Raw genomic sequence first — 26,195 nt, 5'->3', positions numbered from 1 at the left:
ACCTAGGGTTTTACTTGACTGTTGAAAAAAGGTATTCCATTTTTCTGGGACGAGCTTGCTGATAAAGCTTTTGATGAATTAAAACATGCACTAACCAATGCGTCGTTACTGCATCCACCCAATTATCGTCGAGATTACTTTTTGTACTTAGCTGCATCTGATGCCACCATTGGTATGGTGTTAGTCCAAGAGGATGATTTTAGCAGTGAACATGTGATTTACTATTTGAGTAGGAGTTTCACTAAAAATGATATTAAATATGCACGCGTGGAGGAGCTAGCCTTGGAAGTTGTGCAAGATGTTCAACGATTCGGTCACTATATACTTCTTCAAAAAAACAACTTTCCTTTCGAATTGTAACCCTATGGTGTACATTCTCATGAAACAATTGCTAGGGGGAAAATACTAAAAGTGGATAGTTGTTTTACAAGAGTTTGATTTGGAATTTGGAAAATCCAAATCAAAGAAATCCTTGATTTTCTTTGAGCTATTGTGTGACTTGCCCCATAATGATATAGAAACTGTAGCAGAAGATTCTTTTGTTGACAAATCTCTCTTTATTATTAGTACGTTAGATTTGTGGTATGGAGACATCATTGTATATCTCCAAACAAAAAAATTTAGGCCTGAGTTATCCAAAACTGATCATCGGCGAATTCAATACCAATCCCAACAATACAATATTGTTGGCAACACTCTTTACCGTAATGGTTCCGATTCTGTATTCTGACATTGTTTAACTTTTCAAGAAGCCGAAAAAACTTTAAATGATTGCCACTCTAGAGCATGTGGTGGTCACATGTCTGGGTATGCTACTACCCAAAAGATATTACGTGTTGGTTATTTTTGGTCGTCAATGTTTAAAGACTGCATTACTACAGTCCACAAATGCCATAATTTCCAAATCTATGATCACAAAAAGCGAGCACCTCCAACTCCTCTTCACCCTATCATTGTTGTTGGTCCTTTTGCCAAATGGGGCATCGAATTCATCATGTGTAACCCTCATTCAGTCAGGGGGCATGGATACATTATCCTTGTAGTCAATTACTTTACTTGATGACGACAAAACTGTATCCATTTTCATTTTCAATCATGTAATTGCTCGGTTCGGTGTCCCACAAGCTATTGTTACAGACATTGGTAGTCATTTTCATAACTTTATGATGGTCGAACTATCCAGACAACTCGGCCTTCGCCATGATAGCTCTACTCCGTATTATCCACAAGATAATGGTCATGTCGAAGCTTTCAATAAAGTTTTAACCAATATGATTAAATGGATAGTTGGTACACATAAAGGAAACTGTCATTCTATGCTCCTTTCAGCACTGTGGGCTGACCATACCACTGTAAAAACATCGACTAGTTTTACTCCTTTCCAACTTGTTTATGGTTTGGAATTCATATTACCTATTGTATGTGAAATCTCATCCTCAAGCTAGATATCAAAATATTACCTTCTACCTCTGTAGACAGAGAACACTTTGCAAATTTAACTCATTTAGATGAAAATCATTGTAATGCCGTATTGGCTAGCGAAGCTCGCCAGAAACGTGTCAAATCCCAATATGATCAAAAAGTGAATCCTCGTATATATTCAGAAGGTGACGTAGTCTTGGTTTATGATCAAGCTCATGACAAGTGAAGTGCATGGAAATTTGAGCCCATGTGGCATGGGACTTACATCATAAAATTTGTATTAGCTAAAGTTTCCAATGAGATGGTTGATTACGATGGTGTTCCTTTGGGAAAGCCTAGAAATGGTATTTACGTAAAGAAATATTTTGCATAAAATTTTGGTGAATATTTGTACATTTTTTAACATTTTTTGAGGTATGTGTGATAGTTAATGTTTTCACATTTTCTACTACTTCTCATGCTTATCTTGATTTTACACTTGATTTGCAGATTTCGATGTCCTCTCATACTTACATTGGCTTTGCTAATGCCGCTAGTCGTAGTACTCAGAATTGATCTTCCGCAACGTTGGTTATCTATTCACCCAATGATGAGATAGTATCTATTCATGGAATATGTCTCGGTCAAACAATGAACAACATAGCGGAATATAGTGCAGTCATTGAGCTATTAGCTTATGCCATCACATTTGGTATTCGACGTTTGATCGTTAGGTTATATTCACAGCTCATGGTATTACATTTAAATGGTATCTATATAGTAAGGAGTCGAGCTATGTTAAGAGTATTTTTATGAGACCCGTCTCTTGTAAACGAAATTTGATTACATCAAATATCGACACATTCCGAGATATTTAAACACATTAACAGATGCATTGGTGAATCATGTGTTTAATAGAAATTTGCTACATATGTAAATCAAAAACAATATTCATTCATACATTGATCGAGATAAACATAGGTAAAATGTAGTAGGTTTTTAAAATAGAGTTTGGGTGTGTCTAAAATGTTGGGTGTGGAGCCTGATTATCTTCTTTATTCATAGGTATCACCACATTGAACCCCAGTTCCTAAATTGTAGCAATGCCACCCATAAATGTGTGCCTCTAGGGGGGTCCAGGGGGGCGACAACGATTATTTGGACCCCCCCCCCCCAATGGGGGATTGGGGGAAGCGCCCCCAAAGCTAAAAATAGATGTAAAATTGCCTTGTAAAATGTTGTAATTTCATAGCCAATCTAGGCCATTCATTAGGTGAAGATATGATGGTAGAAGTTATGTTTAATTTAGGGTTTTTTCCCTAGAAGGAAACCCCTCGCTATATATGAGGGAATTGTATTGTGTCTATGTAGATCTATATTCTTAGTGAGAAAGAGAGAGGAGATTGTGTGAGAGGGAAGAGGGAATTACAGCGGATCTGTTGTAGGTTGTATCTCTTCAGTTTGTTGGATAATATAAAAGAAAGGACTGGCTGTTTCTCTATGGATGTAGCCCAAATTGGGTGAACCACGTATATCTGTGTCTCTCTTGTTTTATTTGTTTTATGTGTTTATATTTCTGCAATATATTTTATGTGTTCCATTTCTCTATAATATATAATTTTATAACATACAAAATATGCCATCTGAGGACACAAGGACTGGTGGCCTTTTATTTTCCAAATATGTTGACACCAAAAAGTCAAAAAGGGTCCTAGAAACTAGAACAACTAGGCCTGGTGATGCTCATGATAAGACACAATAGCACGAACAACTCGACACAACAAACATCTAAGAGGCCTTGGAATCCCAACTACATGCCTTTCATAGGCGCATGGAATGTCATCAGTCCCAGTCTCTGGGATGTTGGAAGTCAACCTCTTAAGGTTATGCTCCAACTTTTTTAGGATGTCCTTTGCCACTTTGGTTCATTATCACAGCTACTATAGGCTTCTTTCCTCGTCTATCATATCGTCTCAGCCTGATTGGTCGGGTTGGACCCACATTTGCACAAGAATTTCAGATAATTAATCTATGAAGGAAAAAAACACATAAATTTTTTAAAATATGTCAAAATGAGAAATTATTACCTAGATCACCCCATTGAGTTTCGACTTGAAGTGGGATATCAGGATCACCTCTGTAATCCATCTCGGCATATGGAAAGTCCTTGATCAGAACAATCTGTTGGTCCAACCAGTAAAAAAGCTCTATCATATACCTCACTACAGGCCCATCAACTCCAGGTGTGCCATTAATACAACCCACCTCATCATGTGTTGATCCCTTGAACCCCCTCATCTGCCAAAATCTGTTGTGGCCGAAGAATAGGAACCCTCTGTAGGGAAAAAGAAACAAGAATGGCACCATAACCAAAATTCTTCAGTTTTCATTCTTGCACCAAGTCAATTGGCTCTTCATATTCACCACCATTGCCTCGCACTAGTTGTATACTGTGGATTCCCAACATTACACAGCTATCAGCATCTATGCTCATGTGGCTAGATGAAGGGCAACAATTCCACACAGTTTGCAAACAGTAAAAGAAATGATCCTCAAGGGTAAAAGTTTGATGGAATGAATGTCAATTTGTCAATCCTTGGGTGGTGCACACCTGCAAAAGCACCATAGGTATCCATCGATAGTGTCTCCCCATCGTCTCGATCCAAATAGTGAAATATCAACTTCCTGATGAGACAACCCAATCAGGAAATAGATATCATCAGCATCAATGGTAAGGCAATAATCATCGATCACAAAACATTGTTCTTAGACATTCCAGGTCCTTACCAACCATGTCATTAGATCTACCTGAGATTTCATCCTAGGGATAAGCCAGTATTTCAGGAGGCCACAAGCCTTGAGAGCTTGAAAGGTGGCCAGATCCGCCAAAGCTGCCAAATCATTGGCTTCATGCCCTCTTTCCCTCCACTCCATTTTTGAGAAATCAGATGACCCGAAATGAACATTTTGATGCAGTTAGAAACATTTTTAAAACTCATTTCACATTTTTTATGACTATAAACTTGTTTAAAAATTAGCCCCCGATGTCTGCACGCCCACCCTTTTATGGACAAGGCACAACTGCGCGAATTTTTCCCACAAAATTCCACTCAGGCCATGATTTTCGATATTGAAAATTTTATAAGCCTGCATGGGCCCGATTGAAAAAAAACCCGCACAGGGCTGAGGGCACATTTTTGAACAAAATTTTTCCCCAAAAAATAAAACAAAAGCTTCAAATGAAAAACTAAATATATAAAAAAAAAACTAAGTTATTGAGAGATCTTCTACCTGGAAGAAACAGTGTGTGATTTCGTACACTAATTGGCTCGAAATCAGTCCTGGAAGTTTGATGTTAAAAACTCCTCTCTTTGCTCTGAATTGATGAAAATGAAAATGGTAAAAATAAAATACTTTTCCCCACTATTATAAATTTTTGAAGCTTAAAAAATATTATTTTTTATGTTTTTAACCTTTTTGGGAGGGAAAATGTCCATTTTAAGCAGTTATGATGAGTTATTGAGTTTAAATGTGCAAGATCATTTACGGAGTCAAGATGAATCATTGTTGACATTTTAGCAGACTTTTATCACTTTTCATGCTCTTAAAAAATTACGAAAAGTGAAAATCATGGAGTCCTCTTTTTAAACCCTTTTCATACTCTTTCAAAACGAAAAAATTTCCGAGTACTTGCTTTTTCAAACTCATAAAGGTAAATGAACAACCATCCACTCAGTATAAGTTTACCCCTTTTACGGAATGGGCCAGGATTATTTACGAAAAAGGTATACATTGACCAGATATGGTCAATAGAGTTCTCTCTTGTATTATTTTATCCTTTTTCGGGGCTGAGAAACTAAACTCACGAAAAAGACTCTCTAAAAATGAAAAACATCGAGCTTTACTTTCTCCGAGCTCATTAAAATTTTATGGTAAAAGAACTAAATAAGTTTCCTTTTTGTGTATTTTTCAAAACTGTTAAAAGAAAGTGACGTCGAGTTACCCCTTTACTGGACTCGTAAAAATTAAACAGTATAGGACTCGTTAAACATGACGAGACCAAACCACTCCTTCTTAGGGTTTGTTAAAATACTTCGATGGACTCATCCAAAGGATGCGCTTACAATCCAAGCATATCTTATCCTCCTCAAGCTTGTAAAAAATAAAGAGGTACTTAGCAGTAATGGTGGGGAAAAATTGGGGAAGGTGTCCATTTTACATTTTCAGTTTTAAAAGGTAGCATGTCACTCTTGAACATGGAACTCCGTCACATTAATGTCTGGGTTGGGAAATCCATTTGCCTTACACTTAATCAAACCTCATTGAAAGTCTTCATTGTTTGGGTATTATCGTTAAGTAAAATGTTGCCAAGTAATTTTCGTGTCATTATGGGTTCAAGAGAAGTTCAATCTCAGTTCAAAACCCTTTGCAAATTAGATGCCTTCATTTGCGTCGGTCACCCTTTTGCAAACTATTTTTAAAAATGTGTTATCATGTTTTGTGTCATAGTCTTTCTTACAACAGATCGCTTCCTATCAACTTCAGCTCATTATCTAGGAAGTTGATTTGTAAACCTTCAATTCCTTGAAGTTTTCATGCCTTAATGGCGGGTTTCTCGCTTTTGACGAAAGGTTCTCATCATTGGCCTTCAATTGAATGATTCTCATCATTGGCCTTCAATTGAATGATTTTATGAGTGTTTGACTTTAGATCACTTATTCACACTTCATAGATTGTACTGGGAGTACCTTGAGAGCCATTGTTATTATTGGTGGTTTCTCTCGTGCTTGTTAACAATTCACATTATGAACCAGTAATGAAGTGGTTTCTACCATGTTTGACTTTGAGACATTCAGTCACGTGGTTATAATCATACTGTGGATCGAGATATGGAGATCAAGACCCTGGATCTAGTTTCATCAATCCAGGTTGACAGGAATTTTATGTTTGTGATTATGTAGACGAGTGTCTATGTCCATGATGTGTCTATTATCTATATGATCTTATTTTTTCCATTTTTGTTCATTGAGTTCTCTTTAATCTAGGTATGGGAATGCCTACCTCAAAGATGATTTTTTGATATATATTTGCGTTATTTTACTTGAATGTTCCTTGCAGGTTTCCGACCATTACCTCTAAGCCCATCCTTGGAATGATAAAGCGCTTCAATCTTTAAACTTGTTTTTAAAAACTTTGCACTTTAGGGGGAAATTTGTTACATGTCAATTTGTCGCCATGACACTTGATCATTTCATGGATATTTTTACCATCCATCAACATGTTTGAACCTGTTATGAAACCAACGCACAAAAATATAGAAAAGATAGATCAATGCCATAGAAATAAGCCTCTTCGAGGGGGCAACCTCCTTTACATTACACACATGAACAATTCTTGGATGATGCAAATGACAAGACCTCCTATATATAGGAGTCTAAGGGGTCATAATATAATCAGAGCCGAGATAACAATAATAATGTAAGGGCAAAATAATAGCAATAGTGGGCTTCTATGGGGCACAATAGTAACAATATGGGGACTACATGGGTACAAAAATATAATAAAGGGGTTGTACTAATAACAATAAGGGGTTACACTAGTAGTATAGGGGCCTAACATGCCCCTCTCCTTCAAAAAGTGTTGTCCTCATTGCTTGAGTAGTTCTTGATGCTTCTGTATAAAATTCTTGTCCTCCCATGTGGAATCTTCAGTGGGTAAGTTCTTCCACTTGATTAGATACTCTGACATTGATCGATTTCGTAGCTGTCGGGTTATTGTTTCTGTGACTGCTCTAGGTTCCAATATGATTTTTCCTTCCTCTTCAAGTTCTTGCAATATTGTTTGAATTGGGATCTTCTACAAATTTTGAATGAGTGGCCATACTTATTCGCCTTCTTCCATTCATCCCTTGCCTCGTATATCCAATCTGGTTGGATAATAGAAATAACACAAAAAAATGCTTCCACATCCTCATCCTTTCTTGAGAGTGCATCTGCAACAAAATTTTGCTTCCCTTTTCTATAGATGATGTCAAAGTCATAACCCAACATATTTGTGACCAATTTTTTTTGTTTTTCTAAAGATAATATTTGTTCTAAAAAGTATTTAAGACTATCATGTTCCATTTTTACATTGAAGTGTCTTCCCATTGGGTAAGGTCGCCATTTCTTAAGTGCATGTATTATTGCCAACATTTCCTTCTCATAAATAGCTTGCTTGAGATGTAGCCGTAAAAATACCCAATCACCTACATCAAAACATTTTTCACTGCGATGTTGATCTACCCATTGTTTCATTCGATTATGCACCAAAGTGGTGTTATCCTTTAAAAGTTGGAGAACTTGTTGTTGATGCTCGATGTGATCTTTCACTACTTGAACCTTTTTCTTCTTGATATGTCCTTCTATATTTAGAGTTTGAGGAGTGGTAATTTCTTCCAATGCTTTACAAGATATGGTCAGATTCATTTCTTGATGCTCGATGTGATCTTTCACTTCTTGAATGTTTTTCTTTTTGATATGTCCTTCTATCTTGATAGTTTGAGGAGTGGTAATTCCAGCCAATGAATTGTAAGATATGGTTGGATTCATTTCTTCTTTCTCGATGTGATCTTTGACTTCTTGAAACATTTTCTTCTTGATATGTCCTTCTATCTTGAGAGTTTGAGGAGTGGTAATTCTCGCTAATGCTTTACAAGATATGGTCAGATTCATTTCTTATTTATCTAGGGTTGGTTCCTGGAATATATCCTCTTCTTTTGATGTTTATTGATCATTTTATTCCTCCTCTTCATAATCTATGTAAAATAATTTCTTCTCAACACACTTATGACCTTTAGTGCATTTTCTATCACAATTGTAACAAATCCCTTTTGCTCTTTTTTCTTCCAATTGTTGTGGTGTTAACCTTATAGGTTGTGGAAGGCTAGGGGCAACAACACTTCCTTCTTTATAGTTGTGAGTGGTAGGCTTCCTGGTTTCCATAATTTTGCTTTCCATTTTTCTTGCTAACCTGAATGCCTTGTCCAATGAATCAGGTTCCCAAAGGCAAACCTCATGTTGAATATTACCCTTTAAAGTCCTTATGAACACATCAATCCTATGCTCCTATGGAATATCTTTTACCCATATGTTCAATTTGGAAGTCCTCAATGTGCTCCATCATTGAACCCTTTTGTTTGAGACTTATCAATTGGCTAAAAAAAGTGTTGCTTTTTGTATCCTCATAATGTGTTGTCATTTCTTTCGTAAAAATTGCCTAAGTGACAATTTGTTTATGAGAGGAAAGCCATCGATACCATACAAACTGATTTGGTTCCAAATATAAAGTTGCAATACATACATTTTGTGTGTTTTTCACATTATGGAGATCGAAAAATTGCTCCATATGTAGTATCCACGTTGCGGGATCCTTGCCATCAAACTTACTCATATCGATTCTTTCAATATGGTGGGTCTTCAATCCAACATTAGAGTCTATGAAATCTTGATTAACATTTCTTTTGTTCTCATCATGAGTTTCCTTTACTACCCTTTCACCATTAGTGACCATTTCTTGTAGCAACTTATTCAAATTTATCTTCAATTCTTCCATCTTATCGTCCATGCCATTCATCTTAGGTTCCATCTTAGTGTCCATGCCATTCATCTTAGCTTCCATGCCATTCATATTGGCTTCATTTACCTTTAGTGAGAGTGAAATTTGTTGTACTTGGTCTTGTAATTTTGATATATCATGTTGCATTTCTTCCTCTTCTTCATGAGTCATGCTAGAGCTTTCAGGTTGCTTACTAGGTGTTTCCATTTTCTTTCTTCAGGGCATTAATTAATTCTAATAATTCTTCACTATTCCCTTTGCATTCCTTCAAACTAATTTTTCAAACCAATCTTATGCAAAATTAAAAAAATTACACACCTTTTTTCACTTTGTAGGAGCTTGATATTGAATCTGATGTATCTCTGTAATTTCAAATCATCTAGTTCTGAAATTTATGATTTGTAGTAGCCCTCTACGTCCTCTTTCCAATGCCACCAGTCTGATCGAATTTAGATTCTCCAAGAAAGAGTTATGCACAATCTCCCAAGATGACCTGATTATATACCTTTTCAGAAGAGCGAACTTGTATGAAGTGCCATGTGTCACTGTTTTGGTCTTCAAGTCTAAAAAATATACACATTAAACTACAGTCTGTCCTCTTTCTATAACTTCTTACAAAATTTCAATCTGATGCTCAAAACAAAAGTTATGACGATTTTCCCCAAGTCACCTGTTTGGAATGTAATTCGAGAGTCTGCAAAACTGCCAACTTTGTCAGATCATATCTCCGCAAATATAGCGTGAAAAGCTCTGAAATTTGGACCCGAGGTTTAGAATGATTTCATCCCAAATGGGTTTTTTTTAGCGTCTGAAACATCATAGAAAAAAAGGTATAGCGCATATGCCACGATGACCTATTTGGAGCAGTGAAACCCTAGAATCCAAAGCTCTGATACCAAATGTTATGAAACCAGCCCACAAAAAGATAGAAAAGATAGATCAACACCTTAGAAATAAGCCTCTTCGAGGGGGCAACCTCCTTTACATTACACACATGAACAATTCTTGGATGATACAAATGATAAGACCTCCTTTCTATATATAGGAGTCTATGGGGTCATAATATAATCAGAGCCGACATAACAATAATAATGTAAGGGCACAATAATAACAATAGTGGGCTTCTATGGGGCACAATAGTAACAATATGGGGACTACATGGGTACAAAAATATAATAAGGGGGTTGTAATAATAACAATAAGGGGTTACACTAGTAGTATAGGGGCCTAACAGAACCAACTCCCTCATAAGTCAAAAAACCCAAAATATGTTGAAGTACATGAGAAATTTGAGTCAAATAGTTGTCACACCTTGTTAAGTTCCACTTGCACCATTTTCTCTCGAGTTTCCCACACATGCGCTAAAATTGAATCTAAGAACAATGCAGAGTTGTGCTCTATCTACCATTATAAGCCCGCGTAGGTGAATTCTAGAAAGTAAAAATAAAATGACATTCTAGAAATATAGTTGGCTGAATATTTACCAACTGAAATCTTCCATGCGATGACTATTCGAACTATAACCCTCAAAAGATGCATCTCCATCCCTTTTCTCATGGTAACCTAAACCCTCAATAAAGGAGTCTCATCCTCCTCTCATGGATCTGAAACTTCCTCCTCATAGCCTATAAAATGACTAGAGGGTAGAGGGATTGAGGAGGTCATAATTGAGAGAAGACAAACTTATGTTGTTGGTTTGAGATTGGAAATATTGTCATCTAAGGAGGAGATTGAAGGAATTTGGGAGGGACCTCATGGCATCAAGGAGAAGGTTGTAAGGCTCCTCTTATTTTATGATTAATACAAATGAACACTTTCTCCCATTGATTTTGTCTTATGTGAATGATGAATGGTTTACAATTGTTTATAATATTTATTAAGGAAAATTCAATCCCTAATTTCATTGATCATTAGCTAAGTTGTTTGGATGATTATATCGCATGTGCTTTTGATCCTTTTATGGTCTATGTTTGTAGGTCTTATCAAGCATTGAAGAACTACATCCAGTCACAACAAGGGATATTCATCAGGCATTTCATGAAATAGGTAAGAGGCTCATCCATTAACTAGACTACTTATAATTCGAACAAGTTCAACTTAGGTAAAGAGTCAGTTAAATTGTCATGATTGTTTCTAGCTTCCATTCAGGATCTAGGGAGATCGCTCTTGTCCGCAAGAGGTATTTTCTTGTGTAACATCCTGAAGATATGCAACCCTCAATGGAATCATCTTGTCCTACTCATGTGTCATTATCATGCATGAACCAAGAAGGGGAAGATGGATTCAAAAATTCTATATAAATAAGCCATGGGAGAGACAAAATATGAGACATTATTCTACTGACCAAATTGTTATCAGAGAAAACCACCATTCCATTGTTGAAGCCAAAGAAGGGAAGATCACTAGCATGTTCACCATATTTCTTCTAAGCAATCCATCATCCTAGTGTGAAAAGAGGAATCCACGTTTGGAGATTCTTCATACTTGTTTGAGAGAGAGCAGAAACTTGCAAAGAGATTGAGGAAAATAAACCCCCTTGTTGAGGATTTTTGAGCACCACATCTCAAAGAATTATCTTCAAGTGTTTAAGATTCATCTATTGTATTAAACCTCTATTACCAGCAGTCAATAAAGGGAGCTTTTTCCATTATTTTGTTGACTTGTTTTCTCCATTGAGCATTGTTTGTGTATTTACCTATTTGTTTAGTTGATGTTTATGTATGCATTGTTTCCACTATTTACAATGTTGTGTTTATTTAAGTCTGTCCACTAACAACACCAATTCTTCCTGTGATCCTTTATAGGGAATAATAAACTGCTAAGGAGGTTTCTTTTGGTACACCATAGCCACAAAAACACTTCCACACTCACCACTCCCTTTTATACCATATCATGAATGTAGTGGTACTTGATCTCAATATGCTTTGTCTTATCATGAAACAGTAGATTGTCTATCATATTCATACAAATTTTATTATCATAGAACAACATAGTCGGTTCCAACATGTGGTCGAACAATCTAGAGAGTATCTTCATAATCCATACTCTCTCACACAACATGCCAAACAAGTTGTAATATGATCTGCTTCTACAGTACTAAGTGTGACAGAGGTCTTCTTTCATCTCGTCTAGGATATCATATCTGAACCCAAACTGAAACATAAATGAGATGTACTCTTATGGTCATCTGCACTCCCTTCATAGTTATATTCCATATATCCATGTAGTTTTATATCACCATTCAAAATATATCTCAAACAATAGTCAACAATACCACAAAAATATCTCAATATATGTTTTGTTGCAATCCAATGTTCATGTCCCAGTTCCATCTGGAACTCGATCAAGTTGTTTACAACAAATCAAATATATAGCCTAGTATTTATCAAATACATCAATGATCTAATCAACTTTTGATATTTATGGATCCACCAGGTTAGACCCAAAATACGTCATCTTTCTCAAGTTCATCACCAAAGGAGTTTCCATAGAATTGCACTCCATCATGCCAAACTTCTAAAGGATATTGATAACATATTTTCCTTGTCCAAGAAGGATTTCACCAAGGTTATACCATACTTCTATCCCCAAATAATAATGCATCAAGCCAATATCCTTCATGTCAAATTTAGAGGCCAAGTCCCTTTTACACTAAGGAATAAGATGCTTTACACCGATCAGGAACAAATCATCAACATATAGTAGAACTATCACCGACTCACCTTTTACAACCTTGATATAAATATTTGGATCAATGACACTGTCAGAGAAACTAAGTCTCATTAGATATCCATCAATTCTATAATACAAAGTTCTCAAATCTTGTTTGAGTCCATACAATGCCTTCTTTAATCTGCACATGTGAGATTCTATCTCATGAACCTCAAAACCTTGGGGTTGCTCCAGATACATGTCTTCCTCAATCACACTAGTGAGGAAAGTGGTATTCACATCCATTTGATGTAGCTTCCGTCCCATAAATGAATCAAGAGAGATAAGAGATCTAAATCATGGTGTACCTGGTGCAAAGTCTTCATTATAGTCTTCTCCCTCTTTCTAGTAGAATCCTCTAGCCAGGAATCTTGCCTTGTATTTTTAAATGCTCCCATATGTTGCATGTTTGATATTGTAAATCCACTTTGAGGTGACCACATAATTTCCTTCAGGTCTTGGAAAAATTTCCCAAACATTGTTCTTCATGATAGATTGACATTCCTCCATCATTACATCCTTCCACACTTGTGAAGTAGTCGATTCCTTGAAGTTGGAAGGTTCAGAGTCAATCAACTTAGTCATTAAAGCTACATAAGCATAATACCTCTTAGGTTTCTTAGATTCCCTGAAGGTCTTATGGAGTTGCATGTCCTTCTGCATGATTCTTGCAAAGTGGATTTTTGCCAGGATGGTTTTTTTGTCTTTTCGGGAACAAACATGGGATCCAACGGTTCACATGGTCTTTCTAGGATATATTCATGATCTTTAGGATGAACTAAGGATGAGGGAGGACCTTTAACCTCTTCTTTAGGAGCCATATGTGTCTTCTCTTCATCTTTAGTGTCCAAGTGTTCTTCTCTAGTTTTCCAAAAATTTGCATCTTCATCAAAATTCACGTCTCTACTTACTTCCACCTATTGTTTCCCTTGACCATAAACCCCATAGTATTTTAATGATTAACTGTACCCAACAAATATTCCATTCTTATCAGAAGGCTCTAACTTATTTCTCTTATCTTTGGGTACATGTATGAAAAGTGGACAACTAAAGATTCTCATATGTATGAACATTGAACAACCAAAGGTTCTTATATAATCAACCTGTGATTTCTAACCTATGAATGCTTCTTAGAGGTTATTATCTTCCAGAAGCCTATGGGGACTTATATTCAGGATGTAGACGATTATCTTGGCAACTATGCCCCATAAGAACATTGGTACATCTGGATCATGTATCATTTCCTTCATGCACTTTTCAATAGATTTTTTATTTCTTTTGACTACTCCATTTTGTTGAAGGTTATAGGGAAATATCAAATCCCTCTTAATTCCAACTTCTTTACATAAGGAAATCAGTTCCTTGTAGGTGTATTCTCCTCGATTGTATGATCTCGGGATATTGATTCTCTGCCTTGATTATTTCTCCACTTCATCTTTGAATTCTTAGAACATACCGAAAACTTCTTCTTTTGACTTCATCAGATAGATCCATGTATTGTAGGAGAAGTCATCATAAAGGATATATAGTATAGAGTGCCTCCTAGAGATTTCATCAGCATGGGACCACACACATTAGAGTGGACTAGATCCAAAATTTATTTGGACCTATTTTCACTACTTGGAAAGGGTTTCTTAAATTTCTTTCTAAGTGCACATCCCTTACACACACCTTTATGATCTATCTACAAACTCGATGCACTTGAAATAATCTGCTTCAAAGATGGCAAGACTCTATAATGAAGATATGTGCATCTTCTATGTTATTTCTCACTATGGTTAATATCATTATGTATTAAAGATTTGGAAGATTTCCCCAAGAGTCTATACAACCTTCCTTCACGAACCCCAACAACCCTAGCAGAGCTTATACTAGAGCCATTGTCCCACATAAGGACTTTCCCATCAATGAAGGCCACACTATATCCTCTATATTCTAAACATGAAATTGGAACCAAATTATTTTTCAAACATAGACCATAGAGTATGTTGCTCAAGTGATCATTTTCACCTATTTCTAGCTCAACGAATGTTGTCCCAATTCCTTTGACTACATAGTTGTTGTTGTCTCTACGTTCTACCTTTTGTGCTAATATTCTTTCCATCATACTTGTAAGATTATTAGGCTCCCCTGTCATATATCTTAAGCTCCACTATCAATTTGCCATGGTAGCATGTTGATTTCCTCTCTTCTTCCTATCATTGAACCTTTGATGACGTTGGGCTTTGAAGTGACCAAATTTGTTGCAACAAAAGCACTGAATTTGAGATATATATTTCTTCCTTTAAGGATCGAGTCTGCCATCAAAACCCTTTTTCTTCTTCTAACAACTAGACTTATTTCTTCCTCCAACTTTCGTTGAACGAGTTGCATAGGATTGAGAATCTTATTCTTCTTTTGGCTTTCTTTCTCTACATAAAAGTATTAATTCTTCTTGAGTACAAGCTGCCAATAATTCTTCCAATCTTGGAGCTTCCTTTTGGCTACTTATACCTACTACAAATGAATCCCATGAATGTGGTAGCCCATCAAGTGCTAAAGTCACAAGCTCTTTATTAGAGACAATTTCACCAATAGCTTGTAGTTGATCTCTTAGTTGAAAAATCCTCACAAAGTATGAAGCCAATGTATCATTCTTTGTCATTCTTATATCATGAAGCTCATTTCTCAAGCTCGTGACTTGGCTAATAATTTTGACAATATATAAATTATTTAGGGTATCATAAATCTTCTTTTAAGTGTCAAGCTTTCAAATCTATGGAATAAGATGATCCTTGATGGAGTCCATAGTAATCCTCATGGTGTTGATATCATCTTTCTTGTACTTCTGCTTCGCAAATTCATCTATAGGTTCAGTCACTCTGCCTTGCATAATTTTCAAAATATCTTCTTTTGCAAGAATTAAGTCAATTCTTGTCTTCCAAACCTTAAAGTTAGTTCCCGCCTTTAACTTTTTCTTTGATTTCATAATAGAGGCCAAGGATGCAACTTGAATATAGATCTAGGTTTTCTTCAAAGTGATCGCAATGGTTTTTCAAGGAGTGATCTATGTGCTCTTTCTTTTACAAAAGCTCTAATACCATGTTGATTTTTCAATACAATTAATTTAGTTATGAACTATGGTAATCACTTGTGAATATATATTATAGTTCTTTTATCTTCATCCAACAATCACACTTCAAAAAATCAATTAAGAACCATGAAAATAAAGTAGATATCACAATGTGTGTGAGAGAGATATATGTGAGTGATACATATGTATATAAAATGAAAAAGTTTAAGTGTATTTTATACCCAAGATACCCAAGAGACATGTCTCTTAAATTAAATCATGTCTCTTTGTAAATTAAAATCTAGTAAGTTTGTACATTTATATTTTTACTTAGATTTGTTAAAGTGTTGAAAATCATGTAAATAATGGTGGGAAATAACTCTTGGTAAGTATATTTATTTACATCTTGATCCTATTCCATACTTTATGCAAACACATGTTTAAATTATGGTGGGTGGTAAATGATAAATATGTTATCTACATGAGTGTGGGCTATTTTCAAGGACCCTAATTTTAGGTAGTTTTGTTGATTTCCTTTCTTTTATTTTTCCTTCTTCTAATTTAAAATTTAATTTTCTTTCGTGTTTTACATAATATTATAAACACGTCAAGGCTTATGAGGATAGACCATAGCTAACGTACACACAATATGCTTGGGTTACATGAATGGTTACAATTGCTTCCCATCCTTAGAAGGTGATTTCTTGTATTTCATTTAGGGTCTTCCAGTGACATTTCAAAAACATTAATGTGTTTTTGTAATCATATATTGCTTCTCCAAATTGACATTATTCCTTTGCAACACCAAACATATGAAAATTTAACAAACTGCAAAACAATTATTTCGGCATGTTTGAATATTCGTTGGATCATCATGTACCATCACAACTAATAGTGATGCATATTTCCTTAGCCAACTTTGGAAAGTGTTGTGGCAACATTTGGACTGCGAACTTTAGTACTCTACTACATTTCATCCCAAACATGGAAAAACTAATGTAATTAATCATTGATTGGTACAATGGGAGTCACACAACATATACCAAAAATGAGCAAAAGAATAAGGCCATTCACATAATGCAACATTGTTACAATAAAGTACTTCACACCATTATATTTCAGTCCTCTTTTGATGTTTGTTATGAGTACCAACCAATAGCCCACTTTGAATTTCCACTTTTCTTTTCTTTACCCACCTCTTGACAATAACTCAACACCCAACAATAAACCACTTCTAATCCACTTGCAATTCTAAAAAACACTCTAACAAAATAAAGATCTCAAATATCATCATCATAATGCATCTCCATTACAAATTAGTGATCATGTATCATTGTACATTCTAAAGTAAATTCACAAACTCCATCCACTTTGTTATAATCCTTATTCAATTTTGCAAAGCTACAAATAAATACTTTCAAACATAAGTTTCCTTCGAAGCTTTAAGCTACAAATAAATAATACTTTCAAACTTGAGTTTCCTTCGAAGCATTGTATTCATCAAGTAGACCATATATTTTATCTAAAACTTTATGAACCCTCCTAATATGAAGAAGCGTTCCCTATCTCCCACGAGGGCCATTGGGGAGAAGAGTTCCTGTCTCCTGTCTCCCATAGAGAGTAAAATGTGCCTTTTCTTTTAGCAACTCCACATGCCCATGCATGATAACTAACTTTGGTTTTTACTAAAATCTATAAGGCCATTTAGATGGCCAACATGTGCAAGTGAATTAGTGTCATGATCAGATATCATATCCATGTGAAATCGTGTTTTGTTAAGATTTCACATCACATGCAATCGATTTTTGCTAGGTGAATTAGCTTATAAGGAGTAAACACAAATTACGTGTTAAGATTTCATATCACATTCAATGGCCGAGTAAACACAAATTACTTGTTAAGCTTTCACATCACACGCTTTTGCTAGGTGAATTAGCTTATAAGGAGTAAACACAAATTACTTGTTAAGATTTCATATCACATTCAATGGCCGAGTAAACACAAATTACTTGTTAAGGTTTCACATCACATTCAATTCGCTGGGTGAATTAGTGTATAAGGAGTAAACAAAAATTACTCTAAAAGTAACAAAAATGTAAGTGTTAGAAGTAATGCTTCTAGGGTAGTTGTTATTAGGAATTATGAGGAATCAATTTTGTTTCTAATGTGTGAGTTATAATAATAATCTGTTTGTGTCGAAATTAGTAATTTGTGTCTTATATAGTGTATAAGGAGTAAACAAAAATTACTCTAAAAGTAACAAAAATGTAAGTGTTAGAAGTAATGCTTCTAGGGTAGTTGTTATTAGGAATTATGAGGAATCAATTTTGTTTCTAATGTGTGAGTTATAATAATAATCTGTTTGTGTCGAAATTAGTAATTTGTGTCTTATATATTTATACTTGTCATCATGAATAAAATTACGAAATAAAATTTATATGGTGTGTCATCCCTCCCTGCTCTCTCTTCTATTTTTTCTAATAGTAAGTGGAAGATAGCAACCTGCACGTTAACCATTCAAACTCGACTTCATTAACAATCACCAAGTTTATTTGTCTTCGCTAAAGATTTTGATGTGGTGAGCTCCTCTCGAGGAGACGAAGTTTCCAAACACCGTCAACCATCGCGTCGAAATTCCACGGAACGTACGAGTAATGATGTTGGTGCGGAGCAGAGCATATTATTTTCTCGAGGAGGCCGGGCAGAAGTTTGACTAATGAAAGTGCTCGGCAAATTCCCAACACAAGTGTCCATTCGATCATCATGTATCCGCGGTTCGGAAATTTCTCTGTTTACCAAGACGCGTACTCCAAGAAAGGCAAGCAGGTCATTCGTCCCATCTGCGCATGGCGTCGCTTGTCCAATCATAGTACGTATATGAATCATGCTTTAACCTACAGTTTCCTACATTTTATTGCAAATCGGAAAACGCAGCGCATTCTATTTCGACAGCGGGACTCCGAGGCAGGACTCCGAGGCAGGCTCCTCTGCATTGCGCCATCCATTGTGATTCAGTTCAGTTAATCAGAATGGGCTTTCTCTTCAACAAGGTGGACAGAAGCGATCTCAGAGCTGGGGACCATGTTTACTCATGGAGGGCAGGTTACACATATGCTCACCACGGTACAATTCCTCGCTTCAATATAACCTTTACATTCAATATAGTTACTGAGAAGGTATCAGATTTTTCTGCGTTGTAATGCATTTGTTCTGACTTGCTTCTGTGACATTTGTATGGATATGTATGGTGTGATACCCAAATTGTTTTCAGAATTCTCCTAGTTTTAAATTTTTAATGGCAATGAGGTTTTCTATCATTTTCTTTAAGTTGGGTTTTATGAAGATCTCATGGGTATAGTTGTGACCCGTTTGGATTTTTCGGTACGGGGAACCTAGGTTTTGGAAGAGGCAGCTGTTAAGTTATTTTTTTCCTTGAAATGTTTGGGTTATGGTTTGCTTCCCAGAATGATTCGAATTAGATCCGCACAATATGAAAGAGATCCGCTTGTTGGTGTGAAGGGTTATTATATGTAGTTTTGTAAATTTCAAGAATAATTTATCTGGACTGTAAATTTCAAAAAAAAAAGGAATAGAATAGGTATGGGTTATGTTGCCTTTTTATCCAAAAAATAGAATATAGTAGGTATGGGTTATGTTGCCTTTTTATCTGGATTGTAAATTTCAAGAATAGGTATGGGTTATGTTGCTTTTTTATCTGGATTGTAAATTTCAAGAATAATTCAGAATAGAGAATAGAATGGATAGAGGTTATTTTTTTTTTTTTCATTTTTATCTGCATTGTAAATTTCAAGAATAAAAGATTGAAAAATTCAAGAATAAGATAGATAGAAGTTAATTTTTTTCTAAATTCACTTTATCTGTTGGATTTCAAAATATGTCTTTTGGAAGCTAGTTAGGTTGGTATATGTCATTAATCATTGTATTTTAAATATAAATATAAGAAAGGTTATTATCAAAAATAAAAGTTATTTATTTAAAAAGATTTTTTTTTTCTTTTCTTGGAGAATATAAAGAGAAAAGAAACTGTTTTTGTTTAGCTGATATTTTTTTCTCAGATAAAGAAATAAGTTAATGGCCCAAGATCCAAAAGCATCTAACAGGAGTGAATGTTTGAATTTTTACATACTACCAGGGGTAATACTAGGTAGCCTAGTTTTCCTTGAATAAAACTGATAAATCAACTTGCATTTGCCCATAAAGGGTAATACCAGGTAGCATAGTTTTCCTTGAATAAAAGTGATAAATCAACCTGCATTTGCCAATAAAGAGTAATACTAGGTAGCCTAGTTTTCCTTGAATAAAAGTGATAAATCAGTCTGCATTTGCAGATGAGTAATACTAGGTAGCCTAGCTTTCCTTGAATAAAAGTGATAAATCAACCTGCATTTGCCAATAACAACTAATAATGACTTTGACAACTGAATTATAATAATTTTTTCTAAATATCAAAAAAATTAAGAGCCTTGACATTCCAGCTATCTCTTAGTTAAGCCAATCTTCTCTATATTGTTTTGTTTTTATATATTGTTCCTGTAACAGGGAAGAGGGATTCTTTGGCTGAAAATGAAGAGGAATGCTACATGCTACCGCATATGGCCTATAGATAGAAGCATAACAAAACAGCCTGGCTGAATCCAATTCCTTTGGATTTTTAGGATAAATAATGTTTCCATGTACATTGATTCTCCTCTGCCTATTGTGTATTTTTCTGTGAACTTGCATTTGCGAACTACTAAAATTAACTGTTTGCATTTTGGTGATTATGCTTAATATTTAATTGCCACTATGAAGATTTCTATGAACGCTAGTTGTAAAGATAGCTATCTTTATAGTGTGAAAAATTTCCTTCATATTTCATTGTTTTAATGGTAAATGCATATTGCAACACATTACAAGTGTTTTTCTTCATTAATGCGCTCTTTCCTCCATTGTTGGATGACTTCGAAAATGAAAAATCAGTGGCTCCTATTTCAGAGTTATTGTAAATAAATTGGAAATTGCTAAATCAGTTCAGTTATCCTAAAACACGTGGATATATTTTTATCTCCTGCAGGCTTAAGCTTAATTGCTTTTGCTGTTTGATGTTTTCCATCCTCTTGGTTGTTTGATGTTCGCAATTTCGTCCCTCATTAAGCAAATCACACTCCTTATAAGCAGTATGACCTCCTCGTGCATCGTACTGTTGCTGTTATAAGCAGTATGACCTCCTCATGCATCGTACTGTTGCTCTAGGTCAAAATTAGACACTACAGGTGTGTGTTTTTGAGATCAATCAAACCTTTGAATATAAGCCCCCGTGATCTTTGGTTGCATTTTATGTTTTCTCCAACTATTTTGGTAAGGTAATGGAATGTCGGGTGCTTTAATAAAAGTTGTGTATATTAGTTATCTTAAGATTTATTAATGTCTCAAAATGATTAGAAAGGTATGTTAATAGGATTATAAGAATAAATCCAATGTAAGTAAAGAGTGGAAGTATGCATCCAATGTAAGTAAAAAGTGGAAGTTTGGTGCAACTTTTATGGAATAGTATGTGGCATTTTTATTGATTTAGCAATATAATTTCATATAATTATTATAATTGTGCTAAGTTGATGTATTAATAGTTATTATTCAAATAATAGCTAATGTATAATTCTGGATATTAATATCTTACTTGACGTTAGAGTAAGAATATTATTTAATAACCCTTTAAGAGTTAACGAGTTCTATTTTTATAATGAAATGTTTTATATTTTTAAAACAAAACTTTTAAGTTAAAGGAATGTGTAATATATTTTTGCATTACGTGCAAAGATAAGGTTTGGCATCTTAAGGGTGTTTTTAATGACTATATAGAATAACATAAATAAGTGTTTTTTCTATTATTTTTATAAAAAACCATCAAATTTCTACAATGGAACTTCTAACTTATTTATATATTGTATTAGGTGTAGATGTAAAGTCGGTTAGATAAAGGGTGGATTTAATGATTATTCAATATAATTAAATAGGATCAAATGTAGCATATAACATACATCCTTAATTAAGAAAGTTTTTTAAAATATTGTTCAACCCTTGGCATTGTTTGGATGACTAGTGGCTAGAAGTGTGTTGGGATTGATGTTAACCAGATTAGCATTGAGGTAGGTGGCAACAAACATTGGTATTGATGTGCACTAGCCTAGTCAACTAGATTAGCATTGAGGTTGGTGAAAGAAACCGTTGGCATTGATGTCCACTAGTCTAGCTATGATGTCAACTAGGGCTAGCAATAATGTGCATGGTGTGCCAAGCTCAGGGGGGGAATCCCATGGCTATTGTAATCTTTTGTAAAGAGTCATCATAATAGCAAAACCATTGAAGAAGTCATGATGTGATGACTATAATTGTTGGGAGGCCCATGCTTTGAAAGCATTTGTTAATCAAAATATCAGCTCAGATGGTCCTAGATGTGGCACAATTGAATTGTGCTTATAAAGATCCTTCCAACAGTATACTGAAGTCTACAAATGACTTCCTAGATGAAAAGCTATCGACAGTCAAAGTTAGGACCTCCAAAGTCAAAGTTGCAGTGCCAAAAGTAGCTAAAGGACCCTTTAGTGGCATGCTGGTTTGGCATCTTTGCCAAATACAGTGGAGCAATTTAGCACAATGGCTAACAGAGGACCTCCTAGACGTCATCTAACAACATTGTAGTGGGGAGTGTTTTGTTTTGCCAATGGTGGAGCCCACTCTTCAACTAAGCCCAACAAATATGTCTTGAAAGTTTTTAAAGGGTCGCGAAGGTGAGTGTCGGGATGGAAGTGTCAGGCAGATGTGCACCTGAAAACAACGGGGAACATTATGATTGGCCAACGGTGGAGCCTTCCCTACATGTAGGCCCGACGAGAGCGCCCCAGAATGTTTATGCAAGGCAAAGAACGAAGAATTGGAATGACGCAAGACGAATTTGAATACCGTGCAAGTTTAGAGGAAGATTAAGCACCATAGACATCGGAAGAGGTCACGATGGGTCAGCAAGTGAAAGAGTTAAGGGCAAAAGGAGTGTCAAGATGGAAATAGGCCCAAACTGCCGAACTGGAGATCAATGATAGGGGTTCATCCTGACACCCCCCCTCAATACCACAAACATCTAACAACAGGTGTCGAGATGAGTGGCAACCACAGGTATTGACCAACGGTGGTTTTCCAAGCATTGGGCAACATGGTAAGTGGAGAAGAGACTAGACTCTTAAGAAATTTCTATAAAGGTTTTGATCACAAAACCAGGGTTTGGGGACCCTTTCTCTCTCCTCTCTGATAGCGGGACAGGTGGCAACAAATTACTGGTCAAAGGTGACATCAACATGAAGTCATTCTGTTGGTCAGAGCCTGAAAGCTTTTGTAGTAGCATACATAGGGAGTGTCACGCTGACTAGGTGTTAAGATGACATGGGCGTTGTCAAAGATAGCTAAGCTTGGGAGCCATGATATTGCACCATGGTGTTGTGGGAGGACCCCATCAGGACAACTCAACCTTGCAAGTTTTTTAATCAACGGTGCATGCATCGGTTGGACCCCACAAGACAAATAAGCCTACCTAGGGGAGTCCAAAAGTTTACAAGGGAGGCACAAACGATAGTGTCAGGTTTAAGAGCTATGGGCTAAGCTCCATCGCGAGGATACATGTAGCGGAAGACCAAGGGCACGAATAAGTTTATAAAAGGAATTAATCCCTTGTGAGCTTGGGAAGAAGTTTAGCACCTAGAGGCCTAGCTAGAGGTCATAACACCTAGTCCTGTGATGGAAAAGAAGGCTAGGCACCAACAAAGGAGCTTAAAGCATTTTGGCAGAATTGAAAAAGTGTGTAATATAATTTAAAAAGGGGCCACAAAGGTTATGTTTTGCAGCGGTGGAATTAAAATGGTTTTGGTCATTTAATAAAGTGTTTGGGAGCTTGGATGGATGGGTTGACAACTTTAGGAGAAGTCCTCCATTTCTAACAGGGTTTCCAAATATTGCATTGCACCATATTCATGCATTCGTGAAGTTTGGACGAATCAGAAGCTCACTTGGGAAGTTCCCCCATATTTGTTTGTTACACCAAATTGGCCATTTTCCATGTATGGATATCGAAGATTCAATGGGTCGACAACTAAACCTTTGGAAATTGGTGGCAGTGGTGCTTGTCAAGAAACATCAAGTCAAGGCAACAAGGACCATGATTGTGTAGAATAATCAACTGAGCCTATCTTGAATGGAAACAATCCACCTCTAAGCTTCCTTACACACCATGGAGAATTAAATTGAAAAGATTGTTGGGTGCAAAAGAATTGATTGACGACATAGAAGAACATTATGTGCCCATTATGTGAGTTAATGAAGGTAAAATGACTGAGTAATATGAAAATATAGCAAGACAACAATTCATGATTCAGTTATGAGTTTGAATAGGTAATCATGTCTTATGAAGTATGGGAAGTCATGTTGAAGTACGCTCGGATAGTGTGGATGGCAGAGTGATGGTTGACAAAGATAACATTGTTTCTTGTTTTGTAGTTGAACAAAACCAAGTATTGTAGTAGTGTGATTGGGGAAGGAAGCATTTTTGAGTGAGCTATGTGGAGAGCTTCGTGGGTGACTGCTACTAAGAAGAGGACAAGTGTTCCTAGGATACAAAGAAAGGTCGAGAGTTCCTATGCTAAAGAGAGACGCTGAGAGTGCTTAGGCTATAGAGATAGGTTGAGAGTGCCTATGCTGAAGAGAGAGGTTGAAAGTTTTTGAAGAAGAGGTCCAATTGTAGATAACATAGTGTTGAGTATGCTACAAAACTGTTGGAGGCCAAAGAGGAAAATGTATGCTATTATTGAATGAGCAAAATGATTAGATTGAGCATAGAGCAAAGTTTTGTGTGGGTTGTGTAAGGTGAAGGCTATAGGGGAGAACAAAGAGCTGGAAATGAGCAGAGTGGATGTCATTTATAGTGTATTTATTTCCATACCGAGTGCAGTTTGAAGCCTACTTACAAGGATTTGGTGCTTCCATCTCAGTGAGTATCTGAAGAAAGATTGGGGGTTGGGGCCTCCTGCAAGTTGGTGCTTGCATAAATCCAATGATTTGCAAGTTGATGATTATAATAAATTCATGAAGTTGGTGCTTCTGGTAAGTTGATCAGGTTTCTACAAAAGAAGCAAGTTGGTGCTTCCTGCTAGTGGGAGCTATCAAATAATCAAAGGGAGTTGGTGCCTCCTGTGAGTGGCGGCTCACAAAAAAATTGATGTAATAGAGTAGGAGCTTATTTTTACATCAAATAACAAACAAGATTTGGTGGTTTTTCCCCCATAATGGTTTGCACATTAAAGCTTTGTGTCTCTTGTGTATGTTTCTCATGGTGTGTGTGTGTTCATGTGTTGATTTATGTTGCCACATATGATATGTTTTTGTTTCCTTACATTATGGTTTCCAAATTTGAATAGAATTATAAATTAGCATAAAATTTTAAATTAGCATTAATACTAGTTCACACCCCCTCTCAATTTTAACATTGTTTCAAACAATTTGTATCATATCCTGGTTCCTTCAGGAAAAACTTAACTAGTTGAAGGTAGATCAAAAGGAAACAATGACTAATCAAGTTTGGCTATCACCAGAGCAAGTTCGATTTCGAAATGGATCAGATTATGAGATCTAAAGGATTAGAATGGAAGCCTATTTAATGGTCATCAATGAAGATGTTTGGTTGTCTAAAGAATATGGAGAGAAGAATAAGTTTAGTGCAAAATCCAAGGAGATTATCATGAAAGGGTTATCAAAGTCAGATGTTCATAAAGTGAGACAAAAAAGGAAAAATGGGACAAGTCATATTGTCTATATGGAGGAGATAGCAATGTGGCTCAAGAGAAGGTCGAAGAACCTTGTTGCTCAAGTAGTCAACCAAAACATGCAAACGATGGTGCTGGAAATGATAAATAGAAGAGGACAAGGAAGACGACGAACAAACCATCCCATAAAAGAGATGCTAAGGATATTAGAGTTCTTGCTCTTAATGCACAACCTACTAGTCATCACTCTAAAGTTGATGATGATGATGAATTAGAAGAAAGGTAATGTTGCTCAAAAGGTATTCTATTGCTCTATGATAAACTAAAATGATAGGCCATTTATCTTCTATATGTTCATGTCAAGGTTTTGAATATAGAAATGCATCTAGAAGTGATGTAGATAGACCTACCTTAGTAGCAATAGCAAATGAGGGATCCTCAAAAGAAGAAGAGAGTATATCCCATGAAGAGGATAGGAGTAGCCATGGTAGTGATGAATATGGAATATTTCTCAGACCTGTGGAAGATTCCATGTACATAGAGAGGAATTTAGATCTTTGTGGTGGATCTGCTAGCACCTCTAATAACAAAGAAAAATATCTGAATGAAAGGATGTACTTCAGGAAGAATCT

The 26,195-nt window shown here is 35.8% G+C and overlaps 1 pseudogene; it reads left to right on the top strand.

Moving 5' to 3' along the window:
• Positions 1 to 18,705: 18,705 nt before the first annotated feature.
• The window catches only part of LOC149265108 (protein LEAD-SENSITIVE 1 pseudogene), a 39,535-nt pseudogene continuing 32,045 nt past the window's right edge, over positions 18,706 to 26,195 (top strand).

This window comes from Pinus tabuliformis, chromosome 6 (genome assembly GCF_031772625.1).
Source record: "Pinus tabuliformis cultivar Carrire ecotype Pingquan chromosome 6, CPIR1, whole genome shotgun sequence".
NCBI lineage: Eukaryota > Viridiplantae > Streptophyta > Pinopsida > Pinales > Pinaceae > Pinus > Pinus tabuliformis.
Note: the sequence above shows the minus strand (reverse complement) of the source record. Positions and strands in the feature narration are given on the sequence as shown.